This window comes from Triticum urartu, chromosome 2A (assembly GCF_056163025.1).
Source record: "Triticum urartu cultivar PI428250 chromosome 2A, HENAU_Tu73, whole genome shotgun sequence".
In the NCBI taxonomy this organism is placed as follows: domain Eukaryota; kingdom Viridiplantae; phylum Streptophyta; class Magnoliopsida; order Poales; family Poaceae; genus Triticum; species Triticum urartu.
Genome location: NC_141874.1, coordinates 309,703,480 through 309,709,479, shown reverse-complemented (window position 1 = coordinate 309,709,479; position 6,000 = coordinate 309,703,480).

Below are 6,000 nucleotides of genomic sequence, written 5' to 3'. Positions count from 1 at the left end.
ATATATATATATGTTGGTGCGACATGTAATTACCGTGAGGGCGTCGAGCTCAGCCAAAGACGAAGGCCCACCTAGCACGCCAGAGACTGAGGATAGGCTGCTATGAGCGGGAGCGACTTCGAGATGAGGCCCGGTTGCGTGAGCAAGTGCTGGTGCGGTGGTATTGTTGTTCACGGAGTTGCTCCCGACGAAACTAGGCAACGGGAAATCATGTACCGTCTTATCTGGATTTCCCTTCGTCCAGTTGATGATAGCTGGAATCAAGTTAGTAGCAAAATCATTTCTGCAGGCAGTTACAGCTTCATTGAATGCCTGCTGTAGCAACCCATTTTTCTCCGTGGCTGTTTTTTTCGCGTCCTCAGCTGCTTTTTTCTCGACTGCAAGCTTCACCTTCTTATTGATGTCCGCCTGACTAAACTTCCTTTTCTACTTCTTGGCCTCCGGGCACTTGTTGTAAAACACCTTCCACGTGGCGCCGTCTCCAGCGTCGTGCACACGACCATATTGCGGCCGCTGGCCCAAAGGGAGTCCCTTAAGTTCGTTCAAGGCCCGGTTGAGAGGAGTGTCCCACTTGGGCCTCATCGGAGAAGTAGGGCTTTCGGCTGCAAGCTGGTGTTGCTTCTCCTGTAGAAGAAGAGTGAACCCTTTAGGAATGTGTAGTCGACTAGATCTGGAGCTAAATGTAAGGTGGTAAAAGAATAATTACTAGTAGTCTAATCAATTTCCTCGTGATCTGGTCCATGAAAAAACCTTCTTTTCCTGGTCCCACTTGTAGCGGGCCCTGATGAAGTCATGCTCCAAGGGGTTGGTGAATTTCGCGAAGGGGTCTGGGATACCCACGGCTTCACGTTCCGCGTCCTCCTTATCCCATATGGGCCTTTTACCGAGGTAGCCACGGCTTCCGAGGCGATGCTTCCCCGTGTTCCTTTGCTGAAGGCTCTTGAATTTCGCAGCCTTAGCCTTGGCTGCCTCGGTAGCGCAAGTGTCTTTGAACTTTTTGAACTCCTCTTCCGTAAGTGTCAGATTTTCCTCCAGAATCATGGACAGGGGTTCCTCAGCCTCAATAGCTCATTTCACCCTCCCTTTCCAGGAGGCCAAATCATTGCTGAACATGCCCATGGCGTGATTGTTAATATTTTTCATCTTCAGATCATCCCACGGTTGTTCTATGTTATCATCCCGGTCAGGGAACTTGAATCTCTTGTGCAACTTCGTCAGGAGCAACTGCGACAAATGTTCTTTACTCCTTAAGTCATCATTGTTGATGCTCGCGCATTCCCATAGCACATGCGAGGTTCTTCTGGCTCTAATGGCTCAAACTTGCCAGGTGCCATCTTTGTGATCACCAGTCATCCAATCCCTAGTTTGTTAGGTTTTCGTATCTTGTGCTTCTCCTTCTTCTTCTTTTCGGTAGCGACATCAGCGCCGGTACCTTCCCCGCCAGTATCTTCCCCGCCGGTCTCGGCGCCGCCATCGGTGCTGGCACCGTCGGTGTCGATGTCGGCGTCAGTACCATCATCGAGGCCGACCTGCTAACCTTGACTTTGCAACAATCTCGTCTTAGCAGTCAAATAGTCGAGGTACTCTTGTTCACCCTCATAATCCATCTCGTCTGCATCTTGGTTAGAAGGCCCAATTTCTTCATTGTTCGACATGTTTCCTCTGATTAAATCTCCTTGTTTAATTGTAAAACTATGAAAAAAAGAGAAATGACATAAAAAAGAAATCTATCTAGCACAAATCATGCCAAAATTCACAGAAAATTTCGGCATGACCTTTGCCAAAAAATGGACATATCGATGGCCTGAAATTCACCGGAATGGAAGTGAATCACCATTCCGGTGTAACATAGGCCACTCGGATCATTTACCCTACACATAATCATCATGTCCAAATGACATGTCCAAATTCCAAATATGACATGTCCAAAACATCACATGTCCACATATCACATCTTCCCTAACTAAATATATACCCTAATTAACCATCTGCCCTAACTAAAACCTAAGTAAATTAACCAAAAAACCTATCTACCAGAGAGAGGAGGAGCAGTGGGAGGCTTACAGAGGGTGCAGGCCTGACAACGGCCAAGGTTGGGAGGGTCGGGGTTGAGGTCGAGCGGCAGGGCCGGGGTCTGGGTCGGTCGGGGTCAGGGTCGAGGGCCGGAGCCGGCGCCGAGGTCGGTCGGGGGCGAGCGTAGAGGTGCGGCGACGGCACGGCTCCGGCGCTGCGACGGGGAGGAGAGCGTGGGATTTGGGGGAAAAGAGGCGGGATGAAGGGAGGAGCGGGGTTTTTGGGGGTTAAGTGAGTATAGCAGTAGCGCGTTTAGGCAAAACGCGCTATAGCTACTTCAGGTAGCTATAGCGCTTTCGTGTAGAAATCGCTACTGCTATCTTGACTAGCTGTAGCTCTTTTCTCAAAAAAGCGGTGCTGCTATAACCAGTACCTATATATAACAGTTTTCCTGTTTGTTTCCTTCTATTTTCTTTTCCTTTATTTTCTCTAACTTTTCTTTTCTTTTTTTCCGAGAGCAGTGAACGAAGGGAAGGCGATATATATTGCATAATTTGACGGTTAAATATGTATACAAAATAGGAACATATATGTTACATCATTCGACCCATGCATAATAATGGCTAAGTGTGTATACAAAATAGGAACATATATATTACATCATTTGACCGATAATATACGGTTCCTCAGCGTTGACGTTTTCGTTTTCGAGTTAGCTTCTTTCCCTTCTTGTTCGTTGAAGAATAATTGAGCCCCTCATAGTGACTTTGCCTTTTCCACGGAGTACGATTTTTCTTAGGTAATGTAGTATTGATTCTTGTTTTGATGTATACTTCATCATCATCGTCATCTTCCCTCATTGGATTGCCGTACTGATCGTAGTCTTCCTCGTTGGCGACTCCATCCATTCTAGTGATGTTCCTTTTGCATCTCCTCACGACAACACAGCTGGGATTGCGCGGGTCAGTTATGAAGAAGCATTGTGTCACGTGCTTAGCATGTACCCATGGCTCATTTCTTGCGATAGCGTTCACGGTAGCGCTCTTGGCGTCGGGTATAGTCATGGTAGTGAAATTCCGGTTTTCTCTTTTGACATTCTTAGCCATCTGACACGGAACATCGTCGTGTTGTGCAGTCCAGAGTAGTCAAGCTCCCAGATCTCCTCGACCCTTCCGTAAAATCTTTCAGTTGCGCCATTGTCGCTGCCGGTCATGCATTCCATCGTCACCCCTGAGTTCTGATCATCACTGTCCATATCTTTGGCCTGCGTGTTGAACGTGTATCCGTTGATATCGTATGCCTGATAGGTTATGAGGTTGGGTGAGGGGCCATGTGCTAAGGCGTATATAAGCAATCCGTCCTTAGAGCCCTCCTCCGAGGAATTAGCAATAATATGCTCTTTGATCCAATGCAGGAAAGTGGAGTTGTGCTCTCTAGTAACTTCGGCGTCCGTCCTTCATACCCCCCGGTCATGATACTTCTTTGCGATAACTTCTTTGGGCAGTGCCACGAAAGGATCTACCTCGTCTAGGTGTTGTAGCACTACCAAGTTTGCTGTGTCAAAGTCGCTGCGTCAAACTGAGTATGCCACGTGCAGTTCCCTGCGACCATTGAAGTGACCTTCTTCTTCGAGCCTCCTACCGTGATTGTTAACGGGCAAACCAACATTAACACCAGGCGGCTGGTCTGCGCCATATAGAAAATTCTCGCAGAAAGAGATGCACTCTTGTGTCAGATAGCCCTGGACGATGCTTCCATCCGGACGGGACATGTTACGAGCGAATCCTTTGATGATCCCATTCATCCGCTCAAACGGCATCATGTTGTGCAGAAATGACGGCCCCAGGTCTATTATGTCGTCCACAATATGCACACACAGATGGACCATCACATCAAAGAACGTGGGAGGGAAGTACATCTCAAGCTCAATCTGTATCACAACGATCTCTTCTTGAAGCCTTCATAGATGCTTCACACTGATCGACTTTCGAGAGATGACGTCAAAAAAGTTGCAGAGACCAATAAGCGTGTCACGGACGTGCTTGTCCATTATCCCTCTAAGGGCAACAGGTAGTATCTGCGTCATCCTCACATGACAATCATGGGACATCATCCCGCTGAACCTTTTCTTGTACGTGTCTAGATATCTACTTATCTTGCCACAATAACCGAAACTAACTTTGACTCCGGTAAGACACTTAAAGAATCGATCAACCTCAGCCTGACTTAAGGTGAAGCAAGAAGGGGGGCAATAATCCTCTTTCTTTATTTTCTTGCCCTTCTTCTCCCGCGCCTCTGTCTCCGTCTCTGTCTCGTCTGACTTTTTACGGGGCGGCATGTGTAGATCTTCCCTGATTTTCAAATCTTGCAAGTCTTTTCTTGCCTTCGGCCCATCCTTGCTCTTATCCGGCATGAGGTGTATCGAGTTTGTGCCAGTACTCCAAGTCCCAGAACAAAGACCTCGTCTTCCATACCGTCAGCAGTGGCTCCGACGCCTTTTTCATCGTCTTTCCCGGCGCGGGGCACTCCTTCCAATTTTTCAATAGCTCATCGATTTCAGCACCGCTCTGCTTACGTGGAGGTCCTCGATGCTTAGTGTGGCCATTGAATAGATCTCCACGGTTTCTCCACGGGTCGTCCTGTTCGAGCCATCTTCGATGCCCCATCTACACGATTTTCCCAGACCCGCCATCTTTCCTTGACGTTAGCTGTTGAGATGTCGTATCATCCATGCACCGCGTGCATCTGCAATATCCATGGCACACCTAGCCTGTGACATATCCGTAACCGAGATAGTCGTGCACCGTCGTGATCAGCGCGACTCTCATGTAGAAATGCTCACCTTTGCTGCCGTCCCGTGTCTTGGCCGGTGTTTTCCATAACTTGTCTAACTCCTCTTGAAGTAGCCCAAATACAAATTAATATTATTTCCTGGTTGTTTCGGCCCTTGAATAAGCATGCTCATGTGAATGTACTTCGATTTCATGCACAACCAGGGGGAGGTTGTACATCCATACAAACACAGGCCATGTGCTATGGTTGATGTTCTGGTTGGCAAACGGATTCATGCCATCGGTACACGATAGAAGCTGTTCAACGCTCTCCACTGGCTTCCATCCTTGATGTGTCTCAGCTTCGGATCATCTCCATCGTCGGGCTTCTTCCTCTCCGCGTACCAGCGCATTAGCTTTTCTCCTTCGGATCTATGAAATACCGCTGGAGATGGGGAGTGATCGGTAAGTACCATACAACTTTCTGCAGACATTTCTTCCCGGCCTTCTTGTATCGAGAAGCATTGCACATCATACATCTTGTTTTTTCCACGTGCTCCTTCTGATAAATTATGCGATTGTTGATGCATGCATGGTATCTAACGTGCGGCAGATCAAGAGGGCACATGATCTTCTTGGCCTCATCATCACTAGTAGGACATAGATTCCCCGTGAGAAGAACATCCTTTAGGTACTTGAGATGCTCATCGAGGCTAGTTTCGGTCCATTTGTTTTTAGCCTTCGTCTTCAGGAGTTGGAGTGTGAAACTCAAGTGGGTCACCTCAGGATTGCAGCCTTCATACAATGGGGTGTTCGAGTGTACCACCAGTTGATCCAGCTTAGCCTCCTCTCTAGAAGCAGCTCTCTCAGTACTCGTCTCCTTGGGAAGCAGTGCTTGATCATGAGGGTCCCGCACGACTAAACTTAGTACCGACAAACTCTGCTACGTGGAGTCCACATTCTCTCCGCCGCCATGTCCAGCCCCATCTCCTCCGCCATGTTCGTCCCCTTCTCCGCCGCCAAGTCCGGCCTCTTCCCCACCGCCATTATCGATCATCTCTTCGTCTTGCCCCGTGTTGCCATTGCCTGCCCCATCGGCGTCCTCGACATCGTCAACCTCATCCTCAATTATCCATCGAGTATAGCCACCCATGAAACCAGTCATGAGAAAGTGCACTTCGACACGACCACCATCATAGGGGCCGAGCCAAACTAT